The sequence below is a fragment of the Cnephaeus nilssonii genome, assembly GCF_951640355.1.
Source record: "Cnephaeus nilssonii genome assembly, chromosome: 19".
Taxonomy (NCBI): Eukaryota; Metazoa; Chordata; class Mammalia; order Chiroptera; family Vespertilionidae; genus Cnephaeus; species Cnephaeus nilssonii.
The window spans coordinates 20,117,635-20,141,515 of NC_137090.1; the positions used below are offsets into that span (position 1 = coordinate 20,117,635).

The 23,881-nt window shown below is 40.6% G+C and overlaps 1 protein-coding gene across 4 annotated transcripts in view; it reads left to right on the forward strand.

The window, feature by feature from the left end:
• KANSL1 (KAT8 regulatory NSL complex subunit 1) overlaps nucleotides 1–23,881 on the forward strand; it is a 172,080-nt gene that overhangs the window by 2,224 nt on the left and 145,975 nt on the right. The gene's annotated exons all lie outside the window — the stretch shown is intronic.

The window sequence follows — 23,881 nt, forward strand, 5'->3', positions numbered from 1 at the left end:
AGGGTGTGACCCACTCTTGCAAATCTGTAGCTGATTCATGTGTTACAAAAGATGTGTCATTAACCATTTGTTTATCTGAAACTTCATATAGGATATAAGAACATTCTAAGACCAGTTGGTTTATGGATACAACTCTGTTGGAGAGTTACCCTGCTGTTTCCTAGTCCTTTGCATGGGAATGAATTTACATTATTTTTCTCAACAGGTAGCACTTTGTGCCACGTTTCACCTTCACAGGACAAACCTCTTTTGGGAAGTGTGGACAGATGATCTTTTATTTTTTCAAATATGTTTTTATTGATTTCAGAGAGGAAGGGAAAAGTAGAGAGAGAGAGAGAAACATCAATGATGAGAGAGAATTATTGATTGGCTGCCTCCTGCCTGTTCCCCACTGGGCATGTGCTCTGATGGGGAATCAAACCCTGACCTCCTGGTTCATAGGTTGATGCTCAACCACTGAGCCTCACTGGAGGGGCAACAGATGATCTTTAGATGAAAAAAACCACTCATTGATACAGTTTTTCTCTAGTCTCTTGGCTGCTTTCAATCTCTTGTACATAGACGGCCAAAGGACACTCCATTGAGACTAAGCAGAGGGGCCAAGTTTAAGACAGATGTAGGGAGGAAAATGGGAGGAAGGATGGAGAGAGAAAGACAAGGGAGTAATGGAAACCCTCCAGCTTCACCAGGTGGCACGGGTTGCCTTCCTTTGGAGCTAGATATTAGTGTAATTAGATAATTTGTTGTGTGGTAATCTTTCCTGCAGAATTCCAAATTAATGCAGTGAATAAATCAGAGAATAATGCAACCTGTGTAAACTAAATATACTGTTGGAAATCTTTAGGTAAATGCAGACTGAGTTCTCCATCTTCATTTATGTTCCAGCTGCTATTGTTGGATAATGAGGCTTATTTTGGTGTAAAGGAAGTCAAAGTCACACAGTTTTTCCAGTCATTCTTTCTGTAGAATTGGAGCAGTTGCAAGGGGAACCCAACCAGAAGTCCTGAACCCGTAGGAATTGGAGGACTTTGTACAAGAGTATTTCTCTTTGGTACTGAGAATTTAGCACCAGGATCTGGTGGCCTTTGTTATCTTTAGGATACATACAAAGGGCTATCAGCAGGAACTAGTTCCCTAGAAACCCAAGAAAATTGGGATCAATATATTGGGTTTTATTTTACAGTCACCTTGGTTTTAATTAATGTATTAGGTACATAGAGTCCTGCTTTTTAAGGTATATATGCTGTTTAAGATTTTACCTCTAAATCTCTGAACCTGGAGTGTTTAATGTACAGTTGGCCCGTTAACAACCCTGGGGGTTAGGGGTGCTGCCTCATCAAACACCCCCCCCCCCCCCAGTCAAAAATAGCTAATGACTTTTGACTCCTCCAAAACTTAACTACTCATTGTTGTTGACAGTATTACTGATAACAAATAGTTGATTAACACATATTTTGTTTGTTTTATGTATTATATGCTTATAATAAAGGAAGTCAGAGAAAAGAAAATTTGTTAAGAAAATCATAAGAAAAATAGTATTTATGGAAAAAAAAAACTCTAAACAGTTTAAGCTCACATTGTTCAGGGGTCAGCTGTAGTTTCACTGTAACCCCTGAAGCTGTACCAAAGACCTCTGGCTTGGCTGGAATACAGAATGGAAGTCAGACCTCTGTACCGTATGAGTTGCCACTTGTTAACTACTTAAGAATGTAGTTATGTGGCTGCCTTAATTTTATATTCCCTGCTAGTGGAAAACCTCTCCTAAATCTAAACAAATGTTTTATTTGCTAACATTTTTTTTCTCCTCCTTTTTTACTTAAAAAAACTTAAGAATTATAATGTTTGATCTGGGCAGGAGAAAAAGCACTTTTTGGGGGGGAAGAGGATAGCATTGAATTTGCAGGATGGAAAATAAAAAAAGGAGAGAGAACTTTATTCCCTTTTTTTAGTTGTAAATATCCTTACAATGTTTCTGAGATGTATTTTCAGGTTATAACTATTTACTTTTTTACTAAAAACAAAACAAAACCGGTAGTCTAATTAAAATGGAGCCAACATGTTCATTTTCTATAGTTTTTATGCTTTGTTTCTGATTACCTTATTACAGCATGAACTCTAAATGCATTACCTAAATGTTAGGCCTGAGTATATGCTTGTTTCCATGCTTCTAGAAAGTAGTGCCAATATTCACCCTTTTCACAAGCCAAAGTACCAAAGGAAACCTAAGTACCAAAGGAAAAATAACTTCAAACAGCAGCTCCTCAATTGAAGGCATTTTTGTTAATTAGAAGTTCCTATGGGAATTATGTACTGCTTTCTGTCTGTATCAGGGGTCTCCAGCTTTTTTATTGGTAGCTATGACTAAGCAATATCAGCGAAGTTTGCTGTTTCTAGGTCTAGTTGTCAGGGTAGGGTATGGGTGAGATGGGAGAGGAACAAGGAGGAGGAGAATTGGATGAGTTGGAGAAAAGAGCAAAATGAAGATGAGGTGGAGAGAATAGATAGCTGGTCTTTGGTATGTGATACGGTGCCCCCATCAGTTGTCTCAGATAGCTCTGGCTGTTCTGTGTGCTAGACCGAATTATGATGAAAGCAAGTAAAAAGTATTCTTGACAAACAAAAGGATGAAATTAAAATATAATTCAATATGATATGGAAAAGTCTCCAAGATATAGTTAGGTGATAAGAGCAAGATGCAGAACAGTGTGTATGATGTGTTACCTTTTTTCAAGAAAGAAATGGAGGAAAGAAAATTTGTATTGGCTTGTATATGCATTAAAAAAAACTTTAGAAGAATAAACAAGAAAATGGTGACATTGGTTACATGTTAAGTCTAGGGACTTCGCAGGAAGAGGACATTGTGGGAAGGAGACATATCACTATATTATTTTTTTTATACTTTCCTGTTTGTATCAAAATAAAAAAGTTACAAAATTTTTTAAAAACAAAAAACCCCAGTATTTCAATCCTTAGATTTTTTTCTTCTCTTGTGTCTGAAAGTCAAAGAAACAGAAAGGGGCCACATCTGAACACAAACAGCCCTTGACCAATGGCTGAAGGGAATACATGTACATGTTGTCCTGGGATCTTGAAGAATTTTGAATTTATAGATGTATATTTCTAATATTAAATTATAAGGTCAGGCACTTAAAAATTTCACTTGCTCTTAAAGTTTTAGCATAGAAATATTTTTATGTTTATTCCTTCAAGTTGGCAAATTAGATACACTATCATGGTTCTTGGTTGTAAGATATTGGACAATTTCTTAATCTCTCTGATAGGGTCCTCCTTTGTATTGGTAATAATATTTATTTCAGAGGATTGTTGTGTATGTTATATCGGTAAAGGACCTAGTGTCTGGCTTAATGAACTACTATTAATAATAGTTCCTTTTAGCCTAGTGATAAGAGTGGGGTTGTGGCTGATTTTGGGCAAGTTCCTTAACCTCTTAGAGCCTTGGTGTGTCCTCATCCGTCAAAGGGTATAATTATAATATGTGGATCCTAGGGTAAACTTTGTAAGGACTACATGAGTTTCTTGATGCCAAGTGCTTAGATAACACTTGGTATGTGCTCAATAAACACTAGCTGCTTATTTTCTTCATGACACCTGTTTACTAGGGCTACTATAACAAAGTGCCACACACTGAGTGACTTAACAGAAATTTATTGTCCTTCAGATCTGAAGGCAGAAGTGTAAGGGCAGGGACATGCTCCCCCTTTAAGGTGCTAGGACAGGATCTATTCCAGTCCTCTCTTCTAGCTTCTGGTAGTTCCTTGCAGCATAACTCAGTCTTTACATAGAGTTCTCCCTATGTGTGTCTTTGTGTTAAAAAAAAAAATTCTCCTTTTTAAAAGGACAACAGTCATATTGGATAGGGCCCCACCTAATGACTTCATTTTAACTTTATTACCTCTGTAAAGACACTATCTCCAGCTAAGGTTACATTCTGAGGTACTGGGGGTTAGGAGTCCAAACTTACTTTTTTTTTTTTTTTTTGGCGGGGGGCGGTCACAATTCAAGCCATAACAATATCCAGTAGCTTATTCAGCCCCAAAGATGTCATTTATCATGGGTGGCAGACCCTTAACACCTATACATAGAAAATGAAAATTGGTGCAAATTGGTAACATGATTTAAAGAACTAGACTATTTCTTTTTTTTTAAAATTTATCTTTATTGTTGAAAGTATTACAGATGTCCCCCTTCTCCCCCTCCCCCAGGAGATTACTTCTTTAGGTTTTTTTATGCATTTACGCTTATGTATAGATTTTTGTTATCATTGAAACTATAGATTTATATAAAATTGAAACTTGAGAAGGTAAGATTATTCTCATTATTTTTTATTTTTTTTTGGTTTCAAACCAGTCTGATTTGAAAAATTAGGGTCAAGATTACAGTCTTGCTCTCTCTATGTTTCATCCTTGGTAGAAATTGATGGAACCTTGGGATTTCCTTAATCTGTAAGAATTAGAGCCAGGTATCTATCTGTCTCTAGGGGGTTGGGAGTTAAGGATACCAGTAATGTGGAATTAATACCCCCTTCCCTGTGTGAATAGACATTTACATTAATCAGATATCATATTTGAAAAAGCTCGAACATTTGGTTTCAGATTGCATTGGGATAGGCAGTAGGGATCACCCCAAAAATAGCAAGGCCGTAAGGAAGTTGCTCTGGCCTGACTGATTTGGCCAGCCCTCTGCTTGTGTTCCCCTCCAGTCTGTGTTTAGGTTAAAATTCATACTTTTTTTTTTTTTTAAATATATATTTTATTGATTTTTTACAGAGAGGAAGGGAGAGGGAGAGAGAGTTAGAAACATCGATGAGAGAGAAACATCAATCAGCCGCCTCCTGCACACCCCCTACTGGGTATGTGCCCACAACCAAGGTACATGCCCTTGACCGGAATCGAACCTGGGACCCTTGAGTCCACAGGCCGGTGCTCTATCCACTGAGCCAAACCGGTTAGGGCTAAAATTCATACTTTTAAACATAGAATATAGACTCCTGATGATCTGGCTGCTGATGACCTTTCTGTTCTGTTTTTATTTATTATTATTATTATTATTATTATTATTTTAATTTATCTTTATTGTTGAAAGTATTACAGGTCTCCCCCTTTCCCCCACATCGACTCCCTCCTCCCCACTCCCACCCCCTTAGGCCTTCACCCCACTATTGTCTGTGTCCATGAGTTATGCATATATGCATATAAGTTCTTTAGTTAATCTCTTCCCGCCCTGCTCTGTTTTGTTTTTAAACCATACCTTTCACCACTGGCCTGTATGCACCTCTCCTGAAACTTCTAGAGTTAAGACTTAAAAAAGTTATCATTTAGGCCCTAGCTGGTTTGGCTCAGTAGATAGAGCATCAGCCTGTGGACTGAAGGGTCCCAGGTTCGATTCTGGTCAGGGCACATGCCCAGATTGCGGGCTCGATCCCCAGTGTGGGGCGTACAGGAGGCAGCCAATCAATGATTCTCTCTCATCATTGATGTTTCTATCTCTCTCTCCCTCTCTCTTCCTCTCTGAAATCAATAAAAATAAAAAAATAAGAAGTTATCATTTAGGTGAAAATCTTTTCAAAAGTTATTACATGCTTGTCTGCCTTAAAGAAAGCACCCTGAATGAAAATTTTTTTTCTTCACAGTTTTTAAAAAAATTATTAAACTTACACTTTTTATTGATTACAGAGAGGAAGAATGTCCAAATGCCTGCTTAGGCCCGCTCCCCACGGACAGGCTGTTACTGTCCTTGTTCTTCCCTCTATTTTAATGCTTTCTTTCTGATAGGCTAGGATACCAGCAAATAAAACTTGTATAAATTATTTGCCAAAGAAGAGTAAATAGATCTTTAATGATGGTCGGAGAGACTTTTCTGTGGATAAAATACATGAAGAATGACAGGTTTTTGGCAGCCTGATGCAAAATGATGTGGTTTTGCGCATGTGCATTTTATGGATAGAAAGGGTTCATTGCTTTGCTCAGATTTTTTTTTTAAGTTTTATTGATTTCAGAGAAGAAAGGAGAGGGGGAGAGAGATAGAAACATCAATGATGAGAGAGAATCATTGATTGGCCGCCTCCTGCACAACTCCTTCTGGGGGTCGAGCCTACAACCCTGGCATGTGCCCTTGACTGGAATCGAATCCAGGACCCTTCAGTCTGCAGGCCGACACTCTATCCACTGAGCCAAACCAGCTAGGGCCTTTACTGAGATTTTTACAGGGGTTTGGGACTGCTCTAGATAAGTACATGTTATAAAATTGCTTTGTCAGTTATTCTCAGATTTTTTTCTCCTATTTTTCCATCCCGAGTGAAGGAGTTTATAATTAGGTAATTTTGTTAGGACTAGTCAAAGACCATTTGACTAGTCCTGAGACAGTGCTGACCAGGCTGAGGCAGAGTACAATTGGTAGGGCTGGAGTGAGGAAGGGAAGTTAGGTAGTTGGCCAGAGAGCAGCTCTGGGCATTATTTGCTCCAGAGGACAAAGGGACTAGCCTTGGTAAGTTCTGGAAGCTCAGGGAATAAATATTTAGGTACTGGATTTGAAGAAATTAAAAATATTATCTTTTAAAAAAATTATCTTTTTATTTTGAACAATCTAGTGATTTTAATTTTGGGTAGTTTTTTTTTTTTTTCCTTGTGAAATGTTTGCAATCTAGATCATACTTGAATAAGTGAGACTTGAATAAGTCAGATGAAGTGAAAACAGGAGTAAAATAATTAAATAAAAATATAAATTAAGGTTGTAATTCTAAAAGCATCTTACTGTGGGGGCTTCTTCAGAACTTAAACACCTGCCTTGATTGTAAAGGACCTGCCCTCCCCCAGTGTCTTTCTGTCTAAGGTCATAGAGCACACAAAGCCTTATCAGGAAGACTGCCTTCTTGGGCCTATCCCTGTCCCTGCTTTTGTCTATTCCTTTACTAGGCCCACCGTGGTCTCTTGAGTTATTTTCTAACCCCCTGTAGGGACCTCTGGCAGACATTGTCTCTTCCCAACCAATTCCAACCTCTCATTCCCTGTTAGCTCTTGGCCCTCAGCTTATAAACACACTCTAGTCTTTCTCACTTTTTAGGAATACAAACCTAAACCACATCCCTTTGTCCCCATCTAGCTTCTACCCATGTGTTCCACTGAAATTGCCCTTACAGAGTTATTTCTGTTGCCCAAGTTCAGAGGATCCCTTTCTGTTATTATCTTCTGAGGCCTCCTTATATTTCTTTTCTTTTTTTAAAAAAAATATTTTTATTGATTTCAGAGAGGAAAGGAGAGGAAGAGAGAGATAGAATCATCAATGATGAAAGAGACTCATTGATGAGCTGCCTCCTGCATGTGTCCTGGCTGGGAATTGAACTGTGACCTCCTGGTTCATAGGTCCATGCTCAACTACTGAGCCACACCAGTAGGGCAGGCCTCCTTATATTTCTGACACTGTGGACCATTCCCTCTGGCTGTGGTGGTGGTCCCTCCTGGTCTCTTTCTTGTCTTCATTTCTGAGAGGCATTGTAGGAGCCAGGCTCCTAGATTCAAATTTCAACTCTTCCATTATTGTGTATATCTTGAAAAAGTAATTTAACCTCTCTGTGCCTCAGTTATCTCAGCTGAAAAATGGAAAAAATAATGAGATAATATAATAACAGCTACCTCACAGGACTGTTATGAGGAGGAAATGAGTTAGTACAGCAGTCACCAACCTTTCGGACCTCATGGACCACCAGTGGTCTGCGGACCACCGGTTGGCGAGCGCTGCTCCAAACGTTTCCTTAAACCAGTGATCGCCAACCTTTTGGACCTCGCAGGCCACCGGTTGTGGATGTCCTTTGTTCGTTTCAAAATGACCTTAAAGTTCAACCTCTTCCTATCTTCATATCCCAGTGAGTGATACCATCACCCATCCAGTCATTTAATTCCTTCTTATGGCATATTAGTCACCATGTTCTTAAGATCCTAGCTTGTAATGTTTCCCTAGTCACCTCCACTTCTCCCTTCTGAGTTTAGACCTTCGTCACCCTTTGCCTGCATGACCTTCAATCACCTTTTGATCATTCTCCTTGACTGCCTTCCAAGTTGCTGTCATTGTAAAATGTAAATCTCATCATATGATTATGTGCCTCCTCCCCCACAGCTTACCTGGCTTTTGAGGTAAATGTCAAATGCTTTTGCCAAGCACCCAGGCCTTGCCAGATCATCTCTACTCCTGCCTGAGCGCTCTGTACTCAGCAGTGCTGAATTGCTTGAAGTTTCTTTTGTGCACCCTGTTGCTCCTTGCCTCTGGGCCTTCACACAAGCAGTTGCCTCTGTTTAAAATGGCCTCCATCGTGTTCTAGAAAGTAACAGTGATGATAGTAACAGTATCAACAACAATAGCTGATACAGCTTCATATGGCGTGGCCTTTGAGTGTGTGTACATTCCTAGTATTCCTCTTGTACAGTGATTGCAGGTTTTCTTCTCTCACCCAGCTAACTAGTCTTGAAGTTCTTTGAGAGTAAGGGCTGTGTCTTGTCTTTTATCATCATTGCTTGCTGTCTGAGGACTGCTTTGCCCAACCTGTGGAGTACATCTTTAGGGAGGGTACAGTGGAAAAGCTGACTTAGTTACATCCATTCACCAATACTGGCTTTACCCTTTGGAACTATAGGATCTGTGCAGCGCGTAGCTTTGGAATAAGGCAAAAAGGTGTTTGTTTGTATTTTAATAATCTTCCGTTGAATAATGAAGGGCATAGGTGTTTTTGCTTTCTTAGTGAGGACCTGTTTTTTGACAACCCAGTGTTATCTGGTAGCTACAATGTTTTCACATTAGTTAGAATAAAGTATAGGGAAACGGATATTATTTAGGTTTGTGATGTTCCAAGCAGGTAGTATATTTGGCAGTGAACTGATGGTAGTTTTAGAATTCCTTGTGAAATTAGTTTTTATACATTAGTGATCACGTGTCCCCTCTCTCCTTCTCCATCACAGATCTGTTAAGTATGAATTTAGACACATAACGTTTTATCTTTTATCACTGTGTTTGTATCAATAGCCCAGAAAATAGACAAGCTTGTAATTGTAACCTACTGTTTTTCAAATCTAGGTCTTGATCATGGTAGCAAATTTTTGGCCAGCAGGGGGAGCTAAAGTCACTAATATGTGACTCCTCAACTGGTTTTCGAAGTTTGTCACAGCCAAAAGAAAGAAAAGCCTTACTGACAAAGAATATTATCAGAGTTCACAAAGAAGAAATATAGTCGTTTCCTTGTTGCCAATAGAATTTGCAATCCTTCCCCCCTATTTTGCATAGAACATCACATTGTCTTTAGGGAACATTTTATAATTATTCAAAAATTCATTTTTGACTGGAAGCTATGAATCCTTTAGGTACAATTTAGATTTTAAAATATATATATATATATATTTTTATTGATTTCTGAGAGGAAGGGAGAGGGAGATAAATAGAAACATCAATGATGAGAGAGAATCATTGATCGGCTGCCTCCTGCATGCCCCCTACTGGGAATAGAGCCTACAACCCAGGCATGTGCTCTCGACCAGAATTGAACCTGGGACCTGAAAGGCCAACGCTCTATCCACTGAGCCAAACCGGTACGGCACAATTTAGATGTTGTTTTTTTTTCTGTAAATGCCTTACTTTTTATTTGTGCATGCTGTAACACCTGCCACTTCCCTGCCTGCAGTATTTTAGCCTCTTGTATCTCAGTATGTCTTCAAAGTAATATAGAGTAAGAATTAGAAGGCTTGACCTTATGTTGAGTTGAAATGTGCATCTCTGCAATTTCCACTTTGGGCCTAATTTGTCTATACAGGAACTGCGTAGAACCACTATTCTAGTTTCTCTTTTGCTCCACAACCCTTCTGCTATTTAGACAACTTTCATGTTTGCCAAAGTATTCTCTAAGCTGAAAAAAAAAACAAGTAGTTTTTCCAAATGTTTCTCATTAGATGTACTTAGAAATCCTTTTCACCTCATTTCTCTTATTTTTCACTATCAGGGAGCTCATCATTCCATCTGCAAAATGGAGAATTCTCTGTATATTTCTCAAGTAATTTATTAAATTACTAAATATAGCATTTCTAAAACAATACCTAAGATCAATCTTCTGCTTATATTTCTTTATTTGGGAAAATGCCTATGTATCCACCCATTAATTTTCTGTCTAAATAATGCTCTGTCTATGGTAAACTAGGGGCCCAGTGCATGAATTCGTGCACCCTGAAAGGAACTGTGGGCCGCGAGGCTGCGGTGGGCACAGGGGCAGGTCTCGGCCCATTCTTCATGCCCCCGCCTGGCCCCTCCCGCTGCGGCACCCACTCCCCTGTCTGCCGGCAGCCCTGCTCCCACTGCCGCCGCTCCCACGCACTGACAGTGCTGGGCCCACTCGCACCTGCTGATGGCACAGAGTGATTGGGGCCGGCGCCAGCAGCAGGTGTGAGCGGGGCTGGCACCGGCAATGGGTGAGAGCGGCAGCTGTTGCCCCAATTGCCCCTCAAGAGCAGGGGGAGGTGGAGAAGCCCTCAGGGGTGATCAGGGCTGGCAGCCACCGCTCGTACCTGCTGACAGCACCGTACCTGCTGACAGCACCGAGCGATAGGGACCAGTGCCTGGCACCAGCAGTGGGTGTGAGTGAGCAAAGAATTTTTCAGTTAACCACCAGAAGTTCGCCCTGGTGACAGCGGCCAGTGCCCCACCTTGGTCTGGCGCCCCCATTCACCTGCTCCACCATCCCACCGCGGCTGACGCCCGCCATGTTCCGCGCGCGCCCCGTGGTGGTCAGTGCATGTCATAGCGACTGGTTGTTTGGTTGTTCTGCCGTTCGATCTATTTGCATATTAGGGTTTTATATATATATATATATTTTCAGTTTTAGGGTCACTCAGGTTTTTATAGAATCTTATCAAGGCTTTTATAAGAGCCCACATAAATTATATTCACATACTTACTTTCTCCTCAGAGAATTTGGGTAGACTGGTGTGGTGAGATTTTCTCTTTTAGAAGCCTTGTCTTTTTTGTCAGAAGATTATTCATGCCATTATGTCTTCTGATCCCATCCTCTACAAGAGATTTGCCAGTTTGACTGATTTGAAGCTCACAGCAGAGCCCTTCTCTTGGAATAGATGGGAGTTATATTGATGGCATGTTTTTGTTCGTTTTGTTCAGTAGACATTTATTGAATGCCTGAGTATGCCAGGAGTAAAGCCAGAAGCTGGGTAAATGTAGATAAAGGACACAGATCCGGTTTCTATCCTCCTATCTAGGTCTATAGGAGGTCACTCCCCTCGTGACTGTCAGCAGTAGGTTTTTCCGTGAAATTTTTTAATGTTATACTTAAATTCTTTTAAAATTCAGAGAATGCTTTGGGACTCCATAACTACCTAACAGCTAACATATTAGTTTGGAAGCATCTTGTTTATTGAGTGATGAATGTGATTCACTGTCCCTGATTTGTATACTTTAAAGAATAATTTAGAAATAGAGTATTCTTCCTCCTATCTTCAATAAATATTCAAGCAAAAAAAAAAATTCAAGCAAATTAAAGTTAGGCCGATCAGCTGTCTTGCTTTTATCACTGTTTATATCCTACTTATCAAATGACTCATCCAGTAATTATTTGGCATCTGGATTTTTTATTTTTGGTGCTGAAACCCAGGAGCATCTGGCTTTTTATATACTTAAGCCTCCTCTTGTGACTTTGCATTTTCTTGCAATGTTTTGTTTTGCCTACATAGGTCTTAGTGCTCCTGATCAGTTTCAATTTATGGTCTTTTATTACTTTTCCTTATTTTTGTTTATCTTAACTATTTTGAGAAAAGTTGTTTTCCTTCTCCTCTCCTGCCCACCCCCCACATACCTCCTCCACCCCCACACTACTTAGCAATTCAAAACTTATGGTTGAGCACCTGACTTTTATTATTTCTTGCATGGAGTATTTTAAAGTCCATCTCTAGGCTTTGTTTTACATATTTGCTTTTTAAGCATAATTTTAATTTTATCTAACTAAAGTCTAGATTTTCTTTCTTAAAATTGAGTAACCATATATTACATTTTTAGTTTTTCCTGACTTACAGGTTATGCGTGTTTGTTTTTTTAAAATATATTTTTATTGATTTCAGAGAAGAAGGGAGAGGGAGAAAGAGATTGAAACATCAATGATGAGAATCATTGATTGGCTGCCTCCTGTATGCCCCTACTGAGGATCGAGCCCGAAACCCAAGCATGTGCCCTTGACTGAAATTGAACCCGGGGCCCTTCACTCCCCAGGCCAATACTCTATCCACAGAGCCAAACCAGCCAGGGAGGTTATTCGTTTTTTATGTCTATTACTATTAAGTCATATATGTCAGTTTCTGATTATAATTTAGAACCAAGTTCTGTTATATGCATATGTCTTAGTAGGTTCTAATTTTTTTTTTGAGATGGGATTTATTTTATTATTTAAATTTTTATATCAGTTCCCTCCCAAAAAAGTTTTGGTTTGTTGAACACATAGATTATTGAACCCTTCATAATTGTTATTGTAGTTTTTTATGTTTCTGAATTGATGAGCTTTAGAGTTTAAAAGAAACCGTGATTTAAGTTAGTCAAGCTCTCTTGTTTTCTACATGAATAAACTAAAAGCAGTAAGGTCATTTGCCCAAAGTCACATAGCTACTTAGTGATAGAGCTAGAACTTGAATGTCAGTCCAGTATTAATTATATCAGTCTAATGATTACTGGGTGCTAAACTTAGACGCCAATCACATTTATATAGGACCATATGCAAACAATTGTTGATTTATGGGAGAAAAATGAAATGAACAATCTGGCTTGGAAATGAGTTGACTGATCATCATATTCTTTCCTGTTTAGCACATATTCTTCCTCTCAAATCTTGTATTTGTGGATCAGGGTGCCATCTTTATACTTTGGATAGTGCTGGGAATGATAATGCCAAATTTTTTCTCTTTGAACTACCCCTTTATAGAAGGCTTGCCAATCATCTGTTATAATATTCTTAGGGAGAGTATAATATTATTGCTTTTGTTGAAGCTTTTCAAATACTGATACATTCCAATCCTATCTCACTGAAGATAACCCTTCCATTAATAGTATTTATGTTTCTTAAACTCTTCACTTCTGATGCCCAGGTTTTGTATCATTTCTATAGATGACTGATTGTATCAATTACATGTTGGGTCTTCCTCATTTCATTCTCACAGAATAGAGTAACTTCAGTTTGATGAGAACCTAATCTTTTTTTTTTTTTTTTTTAAGTTAAAAAATGTTTTTCTTGTTCTAGCCGGTTTGGCTTAGTGGATAGATCGCCGGCCTGCAGACTGAAGGGTTCTGAGTTTGATTCTGGTCAAGGGCACGTACCTTGGTTGCAGACTCCCGGTCTTGGTTGGGGGCATGCTGGAGGCAGCCAATCCATGTGTCTCTCTCACATCGATGTTTCTCTCTGTTTCTTCGTCTCCCTTCCACTCTCTCTAAAAATCAATGGAAAAAAATATCTTCGGGTGAGGATTTAAAAAAAGAAATGTTTTTCTTTATAGAAATCTATTATGCTGCAAAATTTCATTTTTGTGAACATGTATGATGTGCCAGATATTTCCAATGTATATTACATTTTTTACACCTATATTTTGAGGTATCACCAGTCCTATTTTTTATTTCTTTATATGAACAGATTTTTATTAAAAAATTTTAAAACTATGGCAAATATCAGTCTTTTTTTATATATACTGCTGGCAATGAGTTTGCAGGTATAACATAAAGGCAAATTAGAGCTCTGAGGTAATCTCTCAAAGGGAAATACTAGTAAATGGCAGAATTATGGCATGCCTTCTCCTGACATTTTCACAGGTGGTTCAACATTTTTTCCCCCAAAGTGAAATTGTTTAGAAATTAAGTATTTTGAAATCATTTTTTATAGCTTTATTGAGATACAACTCATATATCATAAAATTTATCCATTTAAAATATGTATTTTTTAGTATATTCACAGAGTTGTGCATTCATCAGCACAATCTAATTTTAGAACATTTTTAACATCCAAAAAAAACCTTATATCTATCAATAGTCATTCCCTATTCCCTTTTGTCCCCCAGCTTCTGACAAGCACTAACCTACTTTCTGTCTCTTTGATATGCCTATGTTGGACATCTATACTAATAAAAGGGTAATATGCTAATTTAGACCAGGAGACCTTCCAGACATCCTTCTGGACAAAGCCATGGTGGCGGGGCCGATGCAGAGGCGGTTAGGGGTGAGCAGGCCAGCAGGGGGGCCAGTTGGGGGTGAGCAGGCTGGCAGGGGGGGCAGTTGGGGATGAGCAGGCCGGCTGGGGGGACAGTTGGGGGCGAGCTGGTTGGCAGGGGTGGCAGTTGGGGGCGATCAGGCTGGCGGGGGGGCAGTTAGGGGTGATCAGACCGGAAGGGGGCCGTTGGGGGCAATCAGGCCAGCAGGCAGAGTGGTTAGGGGTGATCAGGCAGGCAGGCAGGTGAGCGGTTAGGATCCAGCGGTTCTGGATTGCAAGAGGGATGTCCGACTGCCAGTTTAGACCCGATCCCCGGCAGTTGGACATCCCCCGTGGGGTCCCAGATTGGAGAGGGTGCAGGCCAGGCTGAGGGATACCCCCGCCTCCACCCCGCATGAATTTCGTGCACTAGTTTCATATAAATGGAATCATAATATGTGCTCCTTTATAATTAGCTTCCTTCACTTAGCATGTTTTCAAGGCTCATCTGTGTTGTAGCATATATATCAGTACTTCATTCCTTTTTATGCCAAGTAATATTCCATTATATGGATATTCCCCATTTTGCTTATTCATTAATCAGTTGGTGGACATTTGGGTGTTTCTATCTTTCGGCTATTATAAATAATGCTGCTATAAATATTATTGTGCAAATTTTTGTTTGGACACCTTTTTAACAATACATTTAAAAAATTGATTTTAGAAAGGGAGGCAGTGGAGGAGAGAGAGATAGACAGAGAGAGACCAAGAGAGACAGAGAGACATTGATGTGAGAGATACATGGATGGGTTACCTCCTGTATGTGCCCAACTGAGGATTGAACACTCAACCTAGGTTTTGAACATGTGATCTTGTGATGCACAGGCCGACACTCCAACCAGTTGAGTTATGCTGGCAGGGCTGGACACTATTTAAAAAATATATATTTTTATTGATTTTATTTTAGAGAGAGAAGGAAGGGAGAGGGATAGAGAGATAGAAAAATTGATCAGCTGCCTCCTGTACACCCCCTACTGGGAATCCAGCCCCTGACCCAGGCATGTGCTCTGACCAGGAATTAAACTGTGACATCCTGGTTCATAGGTCGACGCTCAACCACTGATCCACTCTGGCTGGACATTTCTACGTATTCTATTTTTTTTGATGTTATTGTAAATGGAATTTTAAAAAATAATTTTCATATTATTCATTGTTAGTGTATTGAAATACAATTGATATTTGTATAGTGATCTTGTGTCCTATAACATTGATGGACTCTTTTATTAGCTCTAATAATTAATTTACAGGTTCCTTGTCTATATATAAGATAATGTCATGTACAAATAGGGGTAGTTTTACTTTTTCCTTTGTAATCTGAATGCTTTTGTTTCTTTTTCTTGTCTTATTGCCCTGGCTAGAATCTCCAGTATCATGTTGAATAGAAGTGGTGAGAGTAGACATTCTTGTTTTGTTCCTGTTCTTCGGGAGAAAAATATTCAGTCTTTCTTCATTATGATGTTAGCTGTGGGTTTTTCATACATACCTTGTATCAGATTGAGGAAGTTTCCTTCAGTTCCTTGTTTGCTGTGTAATTTTGCCTTAAAAGGATGTTGGATTTTGTCAAATACCTGTTCGTATTGAGGTGATTATATAGTTTTTATCCTGTATTAATATGGTGTCTTATATTAATTGATATTCAGATATTAAACCAACCTTGAATTCCTAGGATTAACCAGTTACCAAACTGTTGCTGGATTAACTTGCTAGTGTTTTGTTGAGAATTTTTACATCTGTATACATAAGGTATCTTGGTCTATAGTTTTCTTGTAATATGTTTTTTTGGTTTTGATATTAGGGTAGTAACGTGATCTTGCCATCATAGATATTCTAGGAAGTGTGACTAGTTTTTTTTCTTCCCTACATAGAAGGATTTTCTTCTTTATTTTATTACTAGAAGCCCATTGCACGAAGATTCGTGCAATAGACCTTCCTTCACCTGGCTGCCGGCACCAGTTTTCCGCCGGCACCAGTTTTCCTCTGGCACCTGGGACCCAGGCCTTGGCTCTGGCCACCCGCTGATCGGAGTGCCTTCCGCCGGTGCGATCGGCCACCCAGAGTCCCGCCGCCCGCACCTTCCGCCGGCCCCATCGGTCCCTGTTCAGCAGCGTGGTGGCTGATTGCGCCAGTGGGAGGAGCAGGGGGCGGGGACTCACGAGTCCCCGCCGCCCGCGCCTTCCGCCAGCCCCATCGGTCCCCGCTCAGCGGTGTGGCGGCCGATCACACCGGCGGGAGGAGCAAGTCCCCACCTCCCCGCTCCTCCCGCCAGCCCAATCAGCCACCCTGAGTCCCGCCCCTCGTGCCTCCCGCCGGCCCAATCGTGGGTGTAGCGGAGTGATGGTTAATTTGCATATTACCCTTTTATTATGAAGGATTATTGCTTTTGTAATTCTTTATTGTTGAAAGTATTACATATGTCTCTTTTCCCCCCATTGATCACCTCCAGCCCACCCCCACCCTTTTTTTCTTTGTACCATAGAAGATAAAATTTAGCTATTTTATTATTGTTCTGCTACTTGAAATTATTTCTATTTTTTATTTTTTAAAATCTTTATTGTTCAGATTATTACACTGTTCCTCTCCCCCCCCCCCCCCCGCATAGCTCCCCTTCACCAGGTTCCCACCCCACCCCATGCCCCTACTGTCCTCCCCACTGTCCTCATCCATAGGTGTATGAGTTTTGTCCAGTCTCTTCCTGCACCCCCCACACCCCTTTCCCCCCGAGAATTGTCAGTCCACTCCCTTTCTATGCCCCTGATTCTATTCTATTCACCAGGTTATTCTGTTGACCGGATTTTTTATTCACTTGATTTTTAGATTCACTTGTTGATAGATATGTATTTGTTGTTCATAATTTTTATCTTTACCTTTTTCTTCTTCCTCTTCTTAGAGAATACCTTTTAGCATTTCATATAATACTGGTTTGGCGGTGATGAACTCCTTTAGCTTTTTCTTATCTGTGAAGCTCTTTAGCTGCCCTTCAATTCTGAATGTCAGCTTGGCTGGGTAGAGTACTCTTGGTTGTAGGTTCTTGCTATTCATCACTTTGACTATTTCTTGCCACTCCCGTCTGGCCTGCATAGTTTCTGTTGAGAAATCAGCTGACAATTGTATGGGTGCTCCCTTGTAGGTAATTAACTGTTTTTCTCTTGCTGCTTTTAATATTCTCTCTTTGTCTTTTGCTTTTGGCATTTTAATTATGATGTGTCTTGGTGTGGTCCTCTTTGGATTCCTTTGGTTTGGGCTTCTCTGTGCTTCCTGGACTTGTAAGTCTATTTCTTTCACGAGGTGGGGGGAAGTTTTCAGTTATTATTTCTTCAAATAGGTTTTCAGTATCTTGCTCTCTCCCTTCTTCTGGCACCCCCATAATTCAGATGTTGGTATGCTTGAAGTTGTCCCAGAGGGTCCTTACACTATCTTCATATTTTTGGATTCTTTTTGCTTTTCTGGTTGGGTGTTTTTTGCTTCTTTGTATTTCAAATCTTTGACTTGATTCTTGCGATCCTCTAGTCTGCTGTTGGATCTCTGTTTATTATTCTTTATTTTAGTCAGTGTATGCTTAATTTCTAGTTGGGCCTTTTTCATATCCTCGAGGGTCTCACTAAATTTATCGGCCTTTTCTAGAAAATTCTCGAAAAACCTTATAACCGTGGCTTTGAACTCTATATCCAGTAGTTTGCTTTCCTCCATTTCGGGTCCTTTGTGACCTGTTTCTTTGTCTCCGCATTTTGGCTGCTTCCCTAAGTTGATAGAGCGGCTTTGTGTGCTAGGTGTCCTATAGGGCCCAGTGGCTCAGCCTCCCCAGTTACCTGAGGTGGACATTCTTGGTGCACCCCTTTGTGGGCTGTGTGCACAGTCTTGTTGTAGTTAAGCCTTGATTGTTGTTGGTATCACTGGGAGAAATTAACCTCCAGGCCAATTGGCTGTGAGGATCAGCTGTGCCTACGATGGGAGAACTTCTGTGCTGGAGACACCCTTATGAGGCAAGCCTTGCTTCAGTGGGGCTTTGGTGCTCACTGAGTCTGCCCCCTGAGTGTGTCCCTTATGGATCTGAGGAGTTGTCATCTGGATGGTCCTACTCTGACCCCTGGGTACACTGGCTCTTGGATCTCCTAGGACAGTGATGGCGAACCTATGACATGTGTGTCAGCACTGACACAGGTAGCCATTTCTGATGACACGCGGCCGCTGAGGTGGCCGCATGCCGAGGATGAAACATTTGCGAAATAATGTTTTTTCCTCAAAGTGACACACTACCCGAGTTATGCTCAGTTTTTTGGCGAAGTTTGACATACCAAGCTCAAAAGGTTGCCCATCACTGTCCTAGGAGGTGTTAATTTAGCTTCTGCCTGAGGCCACCCAGCAGGAGCTATGGAGAGATCTGCAGATTCCTCTTCTTTGTTTGGGTTTTGGAGGTGACCAGATGAGGCCCAGCTGTGAAGCAATGCAAGCTGCTGTGGGACCTTGGGCCTTCTTTTGGATGTTCTGGGTCTCTCTGACTCAGCTGCAGTTTGATAGGTAAGTTTAGATTTCAAAGGACCAGGCCATTCATATGCAAAAGCCTCTGTGCACAGCTTGGATGGGATGGAGTCTCAGGGTGGAGCAAACAGCAATGGCTTCCCGTCAGCCCTGCCCTAAGAGGTCCCTGGTTCTCAGTGTCACTTGGTAATCGCTGCAAGCACCTCTGAGAGAAAGCCGCCCTCGAGTTCCGCCCGCTGCTAGACAGTCCAGTTTCTCCCTGTATGAGTCCGGGTCCCCAGAATCTCGCCCAGAACTGGAGTTCAGAGCAGGTGGGAGCTTGTGTCTCCCTGCGGATTGAAAAAGCCAGCCGTGTACTCAGTTGACAGGGCCTCCGTACCTCTGCCTTTACTTCCGCAGTTCCTCTGAGTCTCAGTGTGCTTTTCTCTTCCCTTCTAGTTGTAGAATTTCCACTTAGCCAGCCTTCTTGTGGTTCTGGATGATGTCCGTTTTGTCTTTTAGTTATAGTTTTGAATTGGTTGTGCGAGGCGGCAAGTTCAGGTGTTTACCTATGCCGCCATCTTGGTTTCTCTCCTGAAATTATTTCATTTGCATCTAAATTTGATTGTGGGAATTAATCTGGAATCTGGCTGAAAGTACTGAATATTGTGTTCCCTTATTTTTGTCATTCTCATTCAGAATTGAAAAAAGATTGCTGTTAAGAAAATGATATATGATTTTTTAGTAAATGAGTGACAGAGATAAGACAGATTTTAGTATTTCCTGAATTTCAGTCATGTTCTCAGTACCTTGTGGTCTCATTTATATTACTAGAGGTCTGGTGCACGAAATTTGTGCACTTAGCGGGGGTGTCCCTCAGCCTGGCCTGCACCCTCTTGCAGTCCGGGAGCCCTCAGGGATGTGGGGAGGGGGCCTAAGCCGCCAGTCAGACATCCTTAGCGCTGCAGTGGAGGCGAGAGAGGCTCCCGCCACTGCCTCTGCGCTCGCCAGCCGTGAGCCCGGCTTCTGGATGAGTGGCGTTCCCCCTGTGGGAGCACACTGACCATCAGGGGACAGCTCCTGTGTTGAGTGCCTGCCCCCTGGTTGTCAGTGCGCATCATAGCGACCAGTCGTTCTGCCATTCAGTCGATTTGAATATTAGCCTTTTATTGTATACTAGAGGCCCAGTGCATGAAATTCGTGCACAGGGGCGGGGGTCCCTCAGCCCAGCCTGCACCCTCTTCAATCCGGGACCCCTCGGGGGATGTCTAAACTGGCAGTCAGCCATCCCTCTTGCAATCCGGGACCACTGGCTCCTAACCACTGCCTGCCTGCCTGCCTAATCGCCCCTAACCACTCTACATGCCTGCCTGATTGCCCCTAACTGCCTCTGCTTGCCGGTCTGATCACCCCCTAACTGGTTCCCTGCTGGCCTGGTCGCACCCTAACTGCTCCCCTGTTGGCCTGATCGCCCCTAACCGCCTCTGCCTTGGCCCCTGTGGCTTTGTCCAGTCAGATGTCCGGAAGATGTCTGGTCGACCCGGTCTAATTAGCATATTACCCTTTTATTAGTATAGTGGATACCCAAAACAATTTTTAGATTAGGTCTTTTCAGGTTTCATTATCTGTATAAAGGGACTATGTTCAGGGTCCCTTTTTAGCATGCATATTTATCCATAAACTAGAGGCCCAGTGCACAAAATTCGTTCACTCAGGGGGGTCCTTCAGCCCGGCCAGCACCCTCTTGCAGTCCGGGAGCCCCTGGGGGATGTCCGACTGTATGTATGTATGTATTTATTTATTTATTCGTTCATTCATTTCAAATATGTCTTTATTGATTTTAGAGAGAAAGGGAAGAGAGATACATAGAAACATCGATGAGAAATATGGATTGGCTGCCTCCTGCATGCCTCCCACTGGGGACGAGCCTACAACCCAGGCTTATGCTCTGATCAGGAATAGGACCTTGACCTCAGTTCATAGGTCGATGCTCAACCACTGAGCAAAACCAGCCAGACTGGAACAGGGTCTTGAGCTTAATAGGTACTCACTAAATTTTTTTGAATAAATGCATTAAAATTTTTTTTTAATGTGACTTCAGTTATGATTGTAAATAATTCTTTTCAGAATTGGAATGTTTTTAGGGAACTCAAATAATTTTATGTATAGTGTTATCTGAGTTTATGCATGGACACATTGTTTGCTGAAGTCTAGAGTGGGATTTGAAGTTTGAATTAGAGAAGATGTACTGACCTTTATTTATCTGGTTTTAATCTTTCAGTTATTAAACTTTGGAAAATAGCTTCCTTCCTTCCTTATTTATTTATTTATTTATTTATCCTCACCTAGGATATGTTTTTGTTAAGTTTTTTAGAGAGAGAAATATTGATGTGAGAGAGAAACATGGGTCAGTTGCCTTCTGTACACACCCCGACTGGGAATCGAACTTGTAACCTAGGTATGTGCCCTGACCAAGAATCGAACCTGCAACCTTTTGGTGTATAGGATGATGCTCCAACCGAGCCACCCAGCCAGGGCTAGCTTCATTTGTTAATAATAATGATAATAGCTAAACTTATGAGGTAGGCACTATTATACCTTTTTTACAGACTAGAAACTGAGGCTTATAGGTTAAATAATTTGCTTAAAGTAACATAGTTGATAAGTGATGGAGGGACAATAAAATCTAGGGCTATATGTGGGTTCCTACATTATAACTGTTTTCATTTTTTCAGCAAATTCTTTTTTTAAAAAATATATTTTATTGTCAGCAAATTCTTATGAAGTGCCTCTTTTTGCAAGGCTATGGACTAGGTTCTCAGGATGCAATGGTAAATAACAAAAACAGGTCCCTGTCCTTTTGAAACTAAATGGTTTAGGCTTTAGGACTTTCTCCTGAGTTATATAATAATTGCTTTTTTAAAAAGTACAAAACAAAGTAATTCCTTGTCCTTGTGAGATTAGTTTGGATGTGTGAAGTACTGAATATGTTATAGAATATTCTGATCAGGAATTTCTTTCTGGCTTATTAGAAGATATATCATGGGTAAGTTAGAGTGCCTTTTTTTTAAAAAAAATATTTTTATTGATTTCAGAGAGGAAAGAAGAGGGAGAGAGAGAGTTAGAAACATCAATGATGAGAATCATTGATTGGCTGCCTCCTGCACACCCCCTACTGGGGATCAAGCCCACAACCCTGGCATGTGCCCTTGACTGGAATTGAACCCGGGACCCTTCAGTCCACAGGCTGACGCTCTATCTACTGAGCCAAAGCAGCTAGGGCTAGAGTGCCTTTTTGGAATATGTTTATTGTATAGATGAGAGTAATAAATCTGAAGTTGGAATATCCATAGTTCTTGCCTTTCAGAGCTTCTAAATCAGCTTCAGGAAGGGAGAATGATTTATGAAAACAACCTCAGAGGAATTACAGAGAGCATATAATCAAGAGCAGAATACCAGTAGTACCAGTTACCTACATTATTGTTAAGTGAGTAAATGATAATGGTTGTGTGGTGGAACATATTGAAGGAAAAATAAGTTGGAGGTGGATTGGGGGAGAGGAATGAACAAGGAATGATGGTGAGGAGGGATGGTCCTCTTCTTTGCAGCAAGAACACAGCTGACATGGATGGGTATAGAGTTGTGTATAGGAAGGAAGGGCCTTTTTGAGGAATAAATAATGTTATATAAAATAAATGTTGGTTGTTACATTGTTCCTATGTAGCTGGAAGTCCAGAAGTCTTGCAGATATCAGGATTGTTTGATATAAAGGCTTTAATACTGTCTCTAAAGACCAAAGTTCTTGCCAACTGTCTTTTACCTTTTGATGTTGGTGGCATCTTCAGGCTTGCTGTAAGGTAACTAACTAGTGGTTTGAGGTGTCATGTTTAGCACTGTCTGAGGAAGAGGGAGTGTTTCTTCCTCATCCTTAGGATTGAAGAAGCTTTTCTCACAATTCTCTTTTGGAGATCATCTGATGGGCTTCCACCATGTCTCATTGGTCAGGATTGGGTTCCATGCCCATTCCCAACCAATCATTGGCAAATAGAATGGGTTTAAATGAATCCATTAGGATGGAGTAGATATTGGAAAGTAAACTACAATGTCTGCTCTAACAGTGATTTGAAAAATGAGCAGTATGTATGTGTGTTTTTAATGTCTTGACTTCCACTGTGTTTCTGGGGGAAATTTTAAGAAAACGTATTTATTTTCCTAACATTTTTGTGTCTACTGGCTCACCTTTGAATATCCTTATTTGTAAAACTTGGTGCCTAAGCTGAAAGAGATCTGATTTGAGTGTAAAACAAGTTGACTTATTTAAGTGCCATAAGCACTGTGAACTCCTGAGCTAACCAATGAGAGAAAAGGAAAGTTGGAATTTATTTTTCCCTAAAACGTATGTTTTGAAATGAGCATTTCCACCTTTTTTCCTAATCCATTAAAAAATGTACTTCATAACCTTGGTTATTTGGGGGCCTAATTAAATCTGGCAGTTGAGTTTTAAAGGTTGAAGCAGTAGTAAGATTATTTTGTGGTGGGTGTCTTGGAATATAATATTTAAGTATACACTGCAAAGGGCTTTGCCTTATTTGGTGTTTTTCATTCTGCTCATTTAGATTTCAGAAGCCTCAGATTAGGGCTCTAGTTCGCCATCTATTGGTCCTGCAATTGTATGTTTAACACCCTTATGCTATACTTTGTGGAATTACTATTATGTGGAAATATGTTTGTGTACATTTTTTAATCAACAAAATATTCTTCCCCAGGATTATACAAAGGCAGGATCTCTTTTGGATATGTATACAGATATGTGTACATATGTTTATTCTTTGTGTAATTAGATGCTGGGACTTTCTTAGCTGGTTGCTTTTGATATTTGAAAACCACTATAATTGAGAGAGTGATTTTAAGAGTATACACATGGAAACTCATGGAAATATAGGTGCAAATGCTGTAGGAGCTGGTGAGTTAGTGTAACTTTGTGGGAGGACTAAAGCTGTGTGTTGTTTTTTTTTTACTAGAAGTGAGGCATACCACCGGATATTGGTTCTGGTAAGCCACAAGAGTATTGAGCATTTCTCATCTTCATTTTTGGTAGTAGAGCATACTCTTCTCATCTGCTGAATATGATGATTGAATTGTTGGAAA